Source organism: Phyllostomus hastatus, unplaced genomic scaffold (assembly GCF_019186645.2).
Source record: "Phyllostomus hastatus isolate PE091 unplaced genomic scaffold, TTU_PhHast_1.1 phas_contig_113, whole genome shotgun sequence".
Lineage (NCBI taxonomy): Eukaryota > Metazoa > Chordata > Mammalia > Chiroptera > Phyllostomidae > Phyllostomus > Phyllostomus hastatus.
This window is the reverse complement of record NW_025333530.1, coordinates 7,470,450-7,485,228: the sequence shown is the minus strand read 5'-3', so window position 1 is coordinate 7,485,228 and position 14,779 is coordinate 7,470,450. Positions and strand designations below refer to the sequence as shown.

Genomic DNA, 14,779 nt, shown 5'->3' with positions numbered 1-14,779 from the left:
CTCCATCCCCAGTCTGGGTGCATACAATATCCAGTCCGGGTGTGTAAGGGAGGCAACCAGCTGATGCTTCTCTCTCTTGCATTGATATTTCTCTTTCTCCCTTCCCCTCTCTATATATCGGGTGTCAAACTCATTTTCACTGGGGGCCACATCAGCCTCACAGTTGCTTTCAAAGGGCCGAATATAATTTTAGGACTGTATAAATGTAACTACTTAACTAGGGGCAAGGAGCTCGGTGCTGCCGCTGGGTAGAAACAAGGTGCCGGGCCAGATAAAACAAGGTGGCGGGCCGATTCGGGCCGAGGGGCCTTGTGTTTGCCACCAATGATCTATAGAGTCTTGTTAAGCAATAAAGTTTTCAGGCCTATTGAACTGTTTATGGTTAATGTTGAGACGATACTACTACTTTTGCATATGCCTTCAATTAGTGTTTATTGGTAAATCACTAAATATTTTTCTGCCTCTTTTCATCCCCTAGATAAACTTCTGGATATACAGAGATTTATGAATAATCCTAGAATAGTTATTATTATTTTTAAATAAAAGAGCTATTCTGGAGAAAAGATCTTGTTAGCTATGAAAAAGTGATACTGAAAAAGTACTAGCAGTATCTTCCTTCTGTAATCCCTCCCCGCCATATGGGCCATCACAAGGACTCCCAGTTAGCACAATAACAAAAGCAGAGGTAGATGTTAGAACTATATCTGCATTGTTCATTGTCATTTATAAAATATTTACATATGCTGGGTTGGCTAAAAAGTTAATTTGTTTTTTTCTATAAGATGGCTCTTAATAGTGGTTAGTTGTTTTAACTTCATTAGAACCAATTTTGTTAGATTGTATTGTAACAGCTGTTATAATACAGCATGTATTAAAAAAAAAACCATCAAAACTGGTGAATTTTTGTGTAGCCATTTTAATATTGAAGATGAAAATACACAATGTTTTCAGCATACTACGCTTTTTTACTTCAAGAAAGGTAAAAATGTAACTGAAACTCAAAAAAAGATTTGTATAATGTGTGGAGAAGATGCTGTGACTGATAAAAAGTGTCAAAAGTGGTTTGTGAAGTTTCAAGCTAGGATTTCTCACTGGGCAATGCTCCATGGTCACATAGAGCAGTTGAAGTTGGTGACGTTCAAATCGAGACACTGAGAACACTCAATGTTGTTATACCAACGGGGAACAGACAACAAACTCAAAATATCCAAATCAAGAAAGTTAATGTTGAAAATGAAAAATGTGTGTTTCATTTTATGGAGAAAAACAATATGACTTTTTGGCCAACCTAATATTATATTGCTTAATCATCACGAATGAATGAATAAATGAATGTTTATTCCTTGTTAGGTTACTTTCCCAAGCAGAAGAAGTTAATTCCCTAAGAACATAGTAGAACTAGGAAAATCACATAGGGCTCCTGGTATCTAGTTAAGTAACTTTTCCATTATAGTACTATAAATGTCAAGTATTCCAATACCTTCATGTGTGGTTACCTGCGGTTATCTTGGTAGACAAGATGTACCTGACTTGGGAAAAAATAATTTGCTACATACTCACAATAACAATATATTATTTAGAATACAGTGGTTACCAACTAAAGTGTATACTGTATTATTAGCAGATTCAAAGTCAGAGTATAGACAGATACATGGAATATGTGCAAGGATCAACAAAATGCTGTACTCACAGATGGACAGACAAATGCACATAAAAAAGAATGAAACTGTGACACTGCTCTCACCAGCTGTAGTATGCTGAAATATAACAGGCGCTAGAACTCTGGAATTAACAAGGTACATAACATATCAATTCTAAAATGTATAGGCTGACAGAATTTAGGGAACAATAAAAAAGTATTCATTTTGCCTACTAACAATTCAAGAGCAAAAACACTGACTGGGAGACTATTTAATTGGTAAACAAAACATGTATTCCAACAATAGCACATACTTGTCAGCCTCCCATGTACTTGGATCTTCTCCGAAAGACCTACACTCTAACACATCTTCTGAACTTAACTGCACAGCTGTCTCGAATTTTTCCAAATGAAAATACACTTATTTCTTCCAATAGCAAAAGCTGTTCGTAATAATCATTGTGAGAAAAAAAAAGCTGAAACAGAAACACACAAACTGCAAATGAAAGCCTCTTAAGTGAGATGGGGTCAACAGGAAGGCATAGGCAGATATGGCTTGTCTCTTCACACAATCACATCAAAATTACAACTAAAATATATTAACAACCATCACTAAGGAACGTCAGAAATCAAGCTGAATGGAAGTATGACAACTATGGAATTAAAGAAACCACATCCATCCAGACTGGTAGGAGGTGCAGACGTGGAATGGGCTGGTCCCAAGCCCATGTTTGGGAAGGGTATCTCGGGAATGAGGAGTCTCAGACCCACACCAGACCCACCAGCCCAGGATTCCAGTACCAGTAAGAAAAGTCCCAAGAACTTTTGGCTGTAAAATCCAGTGGGGGTTGAGTTGGTGGAAGAAACTGCTGGAGTCCCAAGCAGTTCTTAAAGAACCCACAAATGGACTCACCTACTCAGACTCCCTCCCTCTGAGCTCCAACACCAGGTTAGCAGCTTGAAAGGCACCAGTGGTATATAGGGAGAAATGGAAGTGTCTGGCATCAAGGCAACCAGAGGTCACTGATCCTTTGCTAAACCCTCCCCACACAGAGCCAGCAAGCTGGTGCCATATCTGAAACTCCATCAAACTGGTTAATACTGGTTGACCTACATTGGAGATCCCTAGAGGCTCTGCCCCAGCTAATTTATGGCCCACCCAAATTGCTTTTCCATAAGAATGGCTCACCTTGGACTTACAGCCAAGATGGAGGCACAGGTAGACACACTGTGCCTCCCTGCACAACCAAGATAGAGACAACAATTTGGAAACAGAATAACAACCAGAACTGACAGAAAATTGATCTGAATGGAAGTTGGACAACCAAGAAGTTAAAATAGACACATTCATCCAGACCAGCAGGAGGGGTTGAGTCCTGCAGCCACCCTTGGGTGGAGGTGTGGAGGAGCAGAGAGCACTGGGACCTGGTGCGTAAGGCATCTGGGGTGTGCAAGACCGCAGTGGGCAGACCCTGGGCACGCAAGCAGCAGCTGGCAGACCCCAGATGAGGAGGGGGGCAACTGGCAGACCCAGCAAGGTGGCGATTGTGAAGCAAGGCAGTGCGTACAACCCAGGATCCCAGCGCTGGGAAATAGAGCCTCTGGGCACTGATTGAGAACACCTGTGGGGGTTGAGGCACTCCCAACCTCACAGGAGAGGTCCTTGGAAAGTCCCATGGGGTGCACAAACCCACCCAGATGGGAATTGGCACCAGAGGGGCCCAGTTTGCTCGGTGGAAGCGACTGAGGTCCCACGGAGAATGGAGCAAGCACCATTGTTCCCTCTGGGACCCCGCTCCAACATACAGCATCACAACCCATCGACTGGAGTGCCCCACCCTGGTGAACACCTAAGCCTCCATCCCTCATACGTAACTGGTGTGAACAGACCAAAGGGAAAAAAAAAGATGGCTCAAAAAGAATTGAAAACCTCGCAACCAGTACTCTTAAGTGACCCAGAGATAGCCAGCCTATCAGATGCACAGTTCAAAGCACTGGTGATCAGGATGCTCACAGAATTGGTTGATTTTGGTCCCAAAATAGATGAAAAATGAAGGCTACAATAAGTGAATGAAGAAAAATGCACAGGGAACCAACAGTGATGGAATGAAAGCTGGGTCTCACATCAGTGGAGTGGACCAGAAGAAAGAAAAAAACATACAACCAGAAAAGAATGAAGAAATAAGAATTCAAAAAAAAAATGAGGAGAGGCTTAGGAACCTCCAGGACACCTTTAAATGATCCAACATCCGAATTATAGGAGTACCAGAAGGAGAAGAAGAGCAACAAGTGGAAAAGTTATTTGAACAAATAATAAAGGAGAACTTCCCCAATCTGGCAAAGGAAATAGACTTCCAGGAAGTCCAGGAAGCTTAGAGTCCCAAAGAACTTGGACCCAAGGAGGAACACAACAAGGCATGTCATAATTACATTAGCCAAGATAAAAGTGAAGGAGAGAATCCTAGAAGCAGCAAGAAATAAGGAGACAGTCACCTACAAAGGAGTTCCCATCAGACTGTCAGCTGATTTCTGCAAAGAAACCTTACAGGCAAGAAGGGGCTGGAAAGAAGTATTCCAAGTCATGAAAGGCAAGGACCTACATCCAAGATTACTCTGTCCAGCAAGGCTTTCATTTAGAATGGAAGGGCAGATAAAGTGCTTCTCAGATAAGATGAAGTTAAAGGAGTTTGTCATCACCAAGCCCTTATTTTATGAAATGTTAAAGGGACTTATCTAAGAAAAAAAAGATAAAAAACACGTACAGTAAAATGGCAGCAAACTCACAACTATCAACAAATGAACCTAAAAGAAAAGAAAAACAATGAAAACAAAAACTAAGCAAACAATCAGAACAGGAACAGAATCAGAGAAATGTAGATCACATGGAGGAATTTCAGTGGCGAGGGGGAAGGGAACAGTAGAGGGGAAAAGGTACAGGGAAGAAGAAGCATCATTAGTCATAAAATAGAGAGAGATAAAAAATACTTACAAAAACAAACTACTGATATATGCAATACAGATGAGTCTCAAAATAATTATGCTGAGTGAAAGAAAGCAGACAATCTTGAGAAGGCGAGTCTGTCCAGAAAAAGTTCAGCCATTGTTAATATAATGAGAGCAGTTTTCATTACATCAATGTAACCTGGCAGCCAAAGAGAGTGGACTGGAACGTGCATATGTGAACATGACAACTTCACTATACTAGTCAGTGGGGGCAGTAGATGCCATTGAGTGAGCATGTGTACTGTGTGGCCATTGCATTCAAAATGACTGAGCAAGGGGAGCAATGAACTTGCATCAAATTTTGCACTAAGCTTGAATATTCCTACACAAAAACTTCAGATGATTAAGAAGGAGGCAGGTATGGGTAACTGGTGATTAGCAGCTTCATCACGACACCACACCCACTCCTGCATTATGTCTCATGCAGGCTTCTTTTTTTGCAAAACATCAAATCACCCAGGTGACTAAGCCCCCCTACAGCCCAGAATTCTGGCTTTTCCCAAAACTAAGATCACCTTCAAAAGGGAAGAGATTTCAGACCATCGATGAAATTCAGGAAAATATGACAGGGCAGTTGATGACGACTGGGAGAACTGTGTGAGGTCCCATTGTACCTCTGAAGGGGACTGAGGCTTCACTGTCCTACATACAATATTTCTTGTAACTTCTTCACTAAATGTCTCTATTTTTCATTATTGTATGACTGGATATGTTCTGGACAGACCTCATATCTACTATATAATCTATACAAAATTCTATAATTCTAGGAGCTAATCTATAGTGACAGAAAGCAGATCAATGGTTGGCTGGGGATGAGGAACAGGTGGGAGGGGAAGATTGAAAAGGGATATAACAAAACTTTTGGGGGTGGTAGACCCATTCATTATCTTAATTGTGGTGATGGTTTCATGGGTTAATACATATGACTAAATTTTTCAGTTGAAGAGTTTACATGTATAGTTTACTGTCACTTTTTCCTCCATAAAGCTGTCAGATAACATGCACACACATACACCTACCCAACCACTATTCATATGCTATCATCCCACTGTTTTGTTTAAAATATAAAACACAAATGGGAAAGTGCCTAAAACATAAATTTGCAGCTTAATGAATTATTATAAACACACATATAACCACAACTAAGGTCAAGGAATAGAACATTTCTAGCTTCCCAGAAGCATCTTCCCCACATTCCCCTTCCTAATCACAACTTTCTCCCTCTACACACAAGTAACTCTATACTGACTTTTATGGTAATCACTTTGACTTTTAAAAATAATTTTATTGTTTAAGTATGTATCCCCAAACAATATAGCTTACTTTTTGCATATTTTTGGATTTTACATAAATAGAATGTGTTCTGTGTTTTCTTCTCTCAACATGTATTTTTAAGAACCATTCATAGTGTAGTAAGTACCTTTGTTTTTTTGTTGCTGTATAGTATTCCATTATATGAATATATTACAATGTATTTATCTATTTTATGGTTGGTGGACATTTTGGTGTTTCCAGTTTGAAAATATTAAAAACAGTACTGTTATGAACATTCTTTTAGGTGCATCTTAGTTTGTAAGTACATGAAATAGAGGAAGATTTCTAAGTCACAGGATATATATTTTTATATATATTTTACACACTACCAGTAGTACATGAAACTTCCTATAGCTCCATATCCATGTGTCTTTATAGCACTTACTGCTACCTGAAAATTTTTTCACTCTTATTTGTTTAATGTCTATTTTTCTCCAGTGTAGACTGCAACCTCCATATGAGCAGGGACTTTGCCTACCTTGTCCACTATTTCAGGCCTAGAATCTAAAACAATGATTGGAACAGTGCTTTTCTGGAATAGTACTTGACACACCTCAGGGGCTGACCAAATATTTGCTGAATTACTAAATGAATAAATGAAAATTCCAGGCCATTAGTAATTTCAGCCAAGGCTAAGCAGAAAGACAACTGGCCTTTCCCAGTGATTCTCAAAATACTTGTGTTATATAATAAAAATGGATATGTAAATATAATACCTATCATGATTCCAAATATGCAAAACTATGTGTAGATACAAAGAATAAAAGTGGAAGAAACCAACCCAAAACTTAGAAATATTTGTCTTAGAGGCACTAAAGGGTCTTATTTTCCCTTATCCCCACTTTCCCCTTTTACATGTTTTCCAAAATTTCTTCAATAAATATCACTTTTTTAAAAAAGGTAAACTGTAAAATATATAATAGTAATAAAAAAGAATGAACTACTGATATATATATATATATATATTAACAAGGATGAATCTCACAGATAAAAAGATCAAGTAAAAGAAGTAGACACAGAAGAATAGTATTCCATTTATTTGAAACTTAGAAACCGGAAGAACTGGTGGGTGGTGACAGAGATGAGACCAGTGGTTACTCCTGTGGTGATACTGATTGGGAGGAAGCATGAGGGAGCTTTCCAGGGTGACGGAAATATTCTATGTCCTGTCCAAGGAGATGGTTACTTAAGAAGGTACATATGTAGAAAATTCATCAAGCTATAAACTTAATATTTGTTTACTTTAGTGTACATAAATTATACTTCAATACCAAAAACAGGGAAAAACATGTAAATGAAGAGACAGGAACAAAGAATAAAAATGAAATTTTTATTTCTAATTTTTTGCAACCATGCTAACTGTATTCCAGTTAAAATAAATAAGTAGAGGTCCAGAAAGATTTTAGGGTGTTAGTCAAGAAAGCAGTACTAGACTTGTAAATCAAATTTCTCACATCATGTGGAAGCAAAACCTTTTTGCAACAGCTTCTGAGTCTTTTAGCTTTCTTCTTCTTCAGGATCCTTCTTGTTTTGCAGCATGAGACACTGTATATTTAGAGTATGTTTGTAAATAAACTAATAGGTGAATGTGTAGGAGAGCTTTTTCCATTCTAAGCAAATGTGAATTTTCTGAAATCAGTAAAAAAATAATACTGAAAATGAGATATATGTCACATGTCTATTATGTTAGAAAACTATTTCCCCTTTTTCTCAGTTCTTTTTGGGAAAATAAGATTTTCTATATTTGACACTGTGGCAGACACTAAATACAGGGGTGGGCAAATGTGGGTTTACAGTTGTTCATATGGTAAGTAATACGTTGATTAATAATAAAATAATAAACTCTGTTTTTCACACACTCACAACTGTAAACCTACTTTTCCCAATCCCTGTATAATGCCTAACTGTAATGTTGATGGGGTGTTTTTTTGGTCATTCTTCTTAAGGTAGTGCTTACTTTTTGTGAATCAATAAAATCAATATTCAAAAATTATTAGTCTATTATCAAATTCTTACTGAAAAATAAAAACCATTCATACATTTGTAATGATTGCCTAACCACTCTATATTTAAAAACATAATATACCTTAAAAGCAAAACAAGTCCTACCTAATTCATTCAACTACTGAGTGCCTAGTATGTACCAGACACTCTACAGCAGGGTTGTGAAACTCATTTTCACTGGGGGTCACATCAGCCTCAAGGTTGCTTTCAAAGGGCCGAATGTAATTTTAGGACCGTGTACATATATCTACTCCTTATCTAGGGGCAAGGAGTTTGGCGCTGCCACTGGATAGAACCAAGGTGCCAGGCTGGATAAACTAATAAAACAAGGTGGAGGGCCAGATTCAGCCCTCGAGCCTTGTGTTTGGCTCCTGTGTTCCACAGGATACTGTAAAGAAAATGAGTTAGATATGGATTCACCCATAGAGATCACAGAGGAAGAGAAGAAAGATACATAAATAATGGTACTTTACAACAGTCAAAACCATGAGAATGTGAATGAATTAGGTGTAAATTAGCCTGACAACTGTGCATAGGGTAGATAAGGGAAATAAATACCAGAGGCAAGAGAGTATTTGCAAAGCTAATCATGATCTAGAAGTTAATGAGGGACTAGATTAGGGTTAAGGCAATAGAAATATAAAATAAAAAGTACGAATGATCTAAAACTGATAAAATCAAGCTAAAGAGGAAAATCACAGGCTAAGATTCAACATGGATCTTTAGAGGTAATACAGACACAAAAATGGTGACAGGACTATCAGTTCATGCCCAAAGGCGGAATATAGAAACAGAAAAGGGCCAAGTGGCAATCAACAGCATTATTAGTTGGAATACCACATTAATTGCAGCTAAATAAAATCATCCCTTGCATAACACCTCTGGCAGTGAGAGAGGGTGTACGACCCTGGGGGAGTAATGAATATAAGATCTTAGAAAGACAGGGCAGTGTTCTGGGTGGCTAGTGACACCCAGACAGAAAGAAAAGTTAATCACCAGTAGATCAGCCACCAAAATATTTAGCCCAGAAATATTTTCTACTTGCTTTTTTACTGTCATGGAAAATTGAATGAAAATTCCAATGGCAGGTCTTAGCCCTCACCCAAGCAGGCTGCATAAGGAGAGGGAGAAGAGAATCTAGCAATGAATTTCAATTACAAAGATGCATATACAATTAAAGAATGAGCAAATGCTCAAGGAATGTAAATACCATTTAAAATAGAAAGCAAGATCAACAAATGAATGAACATGTCCTAACAAAGGGTTAAAATACAATCACAATGAGATTGTAAAATAATTGTTAACTTCTACTTCTAACCATAATGTAGTAGGTGGAACCAGATGTACCCTTTATTTAAAACAACTAGAAAACTGGACAAAATATATAAAACAACTGTGTTCAGACACTGGACAATAGGCACCACAGACTATGATCCCCGAGAGCGGAAAAGCGAGTGAACGGATCCCTCCAATCTCCTGGCTTTCGTCCAGAGGCACATTCCAGAGATCCCAAGCAGAACATGCCTAAGGTCTTGCTGAGTGGAGGAAAAAGAAATGCGAGTTCAAGAAACCTGAGTTTTTTAGAAGATGTGGAACAAAGTTCTGGAGTCCCTCCTGAGCTAAGCAGAAAAAAAGTAGTTCACAATTTTCCATGGGGCTGCCATTAAGTCTTTACTAAACACTAAGGCATGTGTGCACAGGATGAAATTCTATAAGGGAAAAGAATGACTAAGGTGCTGTGAGTTGAATGGTCCCCAGAGCTCACATGGGGCTGAGAATCATTAAAATTTCCACCAGCCAAAGTGGAGGGTTCTCATTGATCATTCAAGGCATTCAGTAAAAACCCTTAAAGGACCACACCTTAGGGCTAAATTATCTATAGTGTAAAGGTAATACACTAACACCTACCCTATCAAAACTTGAAAGGATCAAAGAGAACTATAAATTGCCTTATAGAGCTCAACACCCTTTAAATGAAGGCAACGAATTCCAGAAACTTGATGACGTAAAGATCACAATGTATAGCATCCAGTAATAATTAAAAAAAAAAAGAAGTATTAGACATACCAAGAAGCAGGAAAATGTAACCTAAAGTCCAGGAGAAAGGCGACAGAAACAGACCCAGAAATGACAGATAGAATTATCAGACAATGTCATGAAAAGAGTTATTATAACTATGTTCAGGTATTTAAAGAAAAACAAAGTGGTAAGAAAAAAGGAACATCTAGAGATAAATACATATATTTAATATTATCCCCCAAATAAGGAGATACAGCACATCTAAGAAAGAAAAAAGAGAGAACAGTTTAAAGGGAAAAGGAATCCAAGAGAACTTGGAATAAAAAAATCTAATTATGGAAATACGAACCTCAACTGACTTGAGAAAACTGAAGCCTCTGTAATGGAAAATGCCTTTAAATCAATATAACTAACAGGAGAATCCCACAAAGACAGGAACTGTTGGCACAAGGAACTCTGAAAGTTGGTGTGAGTAAAGCTAAAACAAGGGTAGTCAGTTGAAGTAATTCAATCCTCAGATCTCATCTCTCCTTCTATGCAATTGGGTGAGTGTCCTAACTTCTACTCCAGAAGAAATCACAGTCTCTTGAGAGACTAAAGCAGAGGGTTTCTAGATTTAAGGACTCAGGGCACAGTTGAGGACAGGGATAGCACATGGAAAATAGGGGGATTAAGTAAACCTGCATATTGGATACTGACACAGCTCAGCTTTCCTTACCCAAGAGGCCAAAACTAAGGCAAAACCAGGCTTTTACCTTCTGGGTGGAAGACTAGAAGAATCTTCTGGGACTCTATCAATTCAAGAATAAAGGTACAGTGCTCACTTTGGCAGCACATATACTAAAACTGGAACAATACTGAGAAGATTAGCATGCCCCCAGTGCAAGGATGACACGCAAATTCGTGAAGTGTACCATAATTTTTGGATTGTGGAGCAGGGCACACAAGGCTGCAGCGGGCTGGCAAGGTAGCAGGAGGTGACCCAGTGAGGCGGTGGATAGCAGACTGGGTGGTCCCACATTCACGCACAGATAAACGGGGAAAAACAACTAGGGAGCAGGACAGACCATGCAACCGAGGGCCCCAGCTCAGGGAAATAAAGCCCCAAACCACTGATTGAAACACCTGTGGGGGTTGAGGCAGCAAGAGAAACTCCCAACCTCATAGGAGAGTTTGCTGGGAGAGACCCACATGGTCCTAGAACATACACAAATCCACCCACACGAGAACAGCACCAGAAGGGCCCAATTTGCTTGTGGGAAACAGGGGAAGTGACTGAAATCTGGCAGAGAGAGGAGCAAGTGCCATTGTTCTGTCTTGACCCCTTCCTCACATACAGCGTCACAACCCAGTGATGAGGGTGTACACCTAAGGCTCTGTCCTTACTATATAACAGACCCATCAGGACAGAAAAAAAAAGGCCCAAATGAAAGATCAAAGCTCCAGAAAAAATACAACTAAGCGATTAAGAGATAGCCAACCTTTCAGATGCACAATTCAAAGCACTGGTGATCAGGATGCTCACAGAATTGGTTGAATTTGGTGGCAAATTAGATGAAAAAATGAAGGCTACACTAAGTGAAATAAAGGAAAAAGTACAGGGAACCAACAGTGGGAAGGAAACTGAGACTCAAATCAATGGTGTGGACAAGAAGGAAGAAAGAAACATCCAACCAAAAAAGAATGAAGAAACAAGAGTTCAAAAAAATGAGGAGAGGCTTAGGAACCTCCAGGACATCTTTAAACGTTCTAACAGCTGAATTATAGGGGTGCCAGAAGCAGAAGAGGAAGAGCAAGAAATTGAAAATTTATTTGAACAAATAATGAAGAACTGCCCTAATATGGCAAAGGAAAGAGACTTCCAGGAAGTCCAGGAAGCTCAGAGAATCCCAAAGAAATTGGATCCAAGAAGGAACACACCAAGGCACATCATAATTACATTAACCAAGGTAAAAATGAAAGAGAGAATCTTTAAAGCAGCAAGAGAAAAGGAGACAGTTACCTACAAAGGAGTCCCATCAGACTGTCAGCTGATTTCTCAAAAGAGACCTTGCAGGCAAGAAGGGGCTGGAAAGAAGTATTCCAAGTCATGAAAGGCAAGGACCTACATCCAAGATTGCTCTATTCAGCAAAGCTTTAATTTAGAATGGAAGGCAGATAAAGTGCTTCTCAGAGAAGGTCAAGTTAAAAGAGTTCATCATCACCAAGCCCTTATTTTATGAAATGTTAAAGGGACTTATCTAAGAAAAAAATAAAAAACATGTATAGTAAAATGACATCAAACTCACAATTATTAACAACCACACCTAAAACAAAAACAAAAGAAACTAAGCAAACAGCTAGAACAGGAACAGAACCACAGAAACAGAGATCACATGGAGGGTTAGCAACAGGGGAGTGGGAAGAGGAGAGAGGGGGAAAAGGTATAGAGAATAAGTAGCATAGATGGTTGTAGAAAATAGACAGGGGGAAGGCAAGAATAGTATGGGAAATGTAGAAGCTAAAGAACTTATGACACATGGACATGAACTTAGGGGGGGAATGTGGATGGGAGAGGGTATGGAGTGGAATGTAGGGTGGGTAATGGGACAACTGTAATAGCATAATCAATAAAATATATTAAAAAAGAAGATTACAAGTATGAACAGTAAAACGACAGCAAATTCACAATCATTAACAACCATGCCTCAAACAAAAACAAAAGCAAACGAAGCAAACAACTAGAACACGAACAGAACCACAGAAATGGAGTTCACATGGAGGGTTAGCAACAGGGGATGGGGGGAGAGAGGGGGAAAAGGTACAGGGAATAAGTAGCATAGATGGTGGGTAGAAAAAAAAAAGGGGGGAGGGGAAGAATAGTATGGGAAATGTAGAAGCCAAAGAACTTATAAGTATGACCCATGGACATGAACTAAAGGGGGGGAATGTGAGTGGGAAAGAGTATGCAGGGCAAAGGGGAGTGAAAGGGGGAAAATGGGACAACTGTAATAGCATAATCAATAAAATATATTTTAAAAAGAATAAAGGTACAAACATTGGGAATCGCCAATAAAAGATCATGATCAAATCACTCCTACAGCAAAACTCACAGCGGACAAATCCCATCTACTGGCTCTTGGTCTCTTGTTCTTAACTAGGAATTGACAACCAAACATCTCAAGAATCATCTAAAAAAACCTAACATAAACACACAGATTAAAACATACACAGCAACAGAAATCAATCAACTTGGAGGAACAAAGACACTATATCAAAAGAAGAAAACATAACAAAATTATTGTTGTCCTCAGAGCTAAGACATTGTAAAATCATCACATAAAAATGAGTTCTTTTAAAACAAACACTCAGGGAACAAAACTAACTCATAGATATTAAAAATATGATAGCAAAATAAAAGCTGTAGAAAAACTGTGAAATCTCTCAAAAAGTGGAGCAAAAAGAAAAAGACATGGAAAAGAGGAGAATTAAAAAAAAACAAAATTAGAGGGACAATCTAGGAAGGTCAATATCTGAATAATAGGCATCTGTGAAAGAGAAGATGATGAAAATTAGGGAAGGAAACCATCAACTACGTAATTCTAGACAATTTGCTAGAACTAAAGGATATGAGTTTCCAGATTAAATGGGCCCACCAATAGCCCAGCACCAAGAAGCAAAACAGACCTATACCAAGGCACATATTGTGAAATTTCAGAATACTGGGGATAAAGAAAAAAATCTTACAAGTTGACAGTCAGAAACAGTAATTCACAACAAAGGATCAGGAATTGGATTAGTTTAAAGCTTTTCAAAAGCAATCCTGGAAACTACAAGACAATAAAGTAATGTTTCATTATTCTGAAGAGAAATTGTTTCCAGGTTAAAATTCTATACCAAGACCAACTATTAAGTATTAGAGTAAACATGCAAGACCTCAAGGCATGTAAGGTCTTAAAAAAAATGTATTCTGATGCATTCTTTCTTTGGGTTTGTACACAAATGTAGGCTCTCCTTGACCACCTTTTATAAAAGAATAAGTCTTCATCCTCAACCAGGCTTTCATATCCACCTTCTCTGAAACACTGGCATAATACATTTTCTTTTAATCCTTTCAATATGAAGTACTGTCACTAAAATATAAACTCCAAGAGGGAAAAGACTCTACATTCATGTGTTCTGAGCACCTAGGATCATGTCTGGTATACAACAGACCCTCAATACACAATGTATTGCTCTCATAGAAATAAATAATTTATGAAAGTAGACAATGGAGCAATAGCACAGAGTATCTATTCATGTTCATACTTGAATGCAGTCATTTTCAGAAACACAGTCTTACTCTGAGATCTCTTTCTAAAAGCAGAAAGAATGTTCTCCAAAAGGGGAAGAAAAGATTATTCCCTAATGTGGACTATGGTTTTCTGATTTTATCCTAAGTAGGAAATCCATCCCTCTGACCACCTTAATTAGCAGATAAAATCTATTTCTGGTTCTCTTTTTTCACAAACAAAGAAGTAGCTCCCTCTTAATTAATTCAATCTTATTGAAATTCCTTAATAGTATGAATCACTTAATGGAAAATCATCCTGAGAGAAACAGAAAACACAGACTTCCAAAAGCTTCACATGAATAGAATTCGGCTGGGTATGGTTAGGACCAAGATTAGAATAGCTGATGCTTCTCTGTCACCCTTCACTGTAGCCTAGCTGCAGATGCAGCTGCCAGACATGGGAGAAACTCACTGCTCACAGCACAGAATGTCAGCTTTGAACCATAACAAAGGCAGGCTGCCAATAATCAGTAGGAGATAGCTGAAAT

General features: G+C 38.5%; 1 protein-coding gene and 1 non-coding gene across 2 annotated transcripts in view; one reads left to right on the top strand and one right to left on the bottom strand.

The window, feature by feature from the left end:
- Positions 1-14,779, bottom strand: part of SIK2 (salt inducible kinase 2) — a 127,562-nt gene that overhangs the window by 87,999 nt on the left and 24,784 nt on the right. The gene's annotated exons all lie outside the window — the stretch shown is intronic.
- LOC123820070 lies at positions 10,796-10,902 on the top strand. Its single transcript, XR_006785882.1, has one exon. It is a non-coding gene; the product is annotated as a U6 spliceosomal RNA (small nuclear RNA).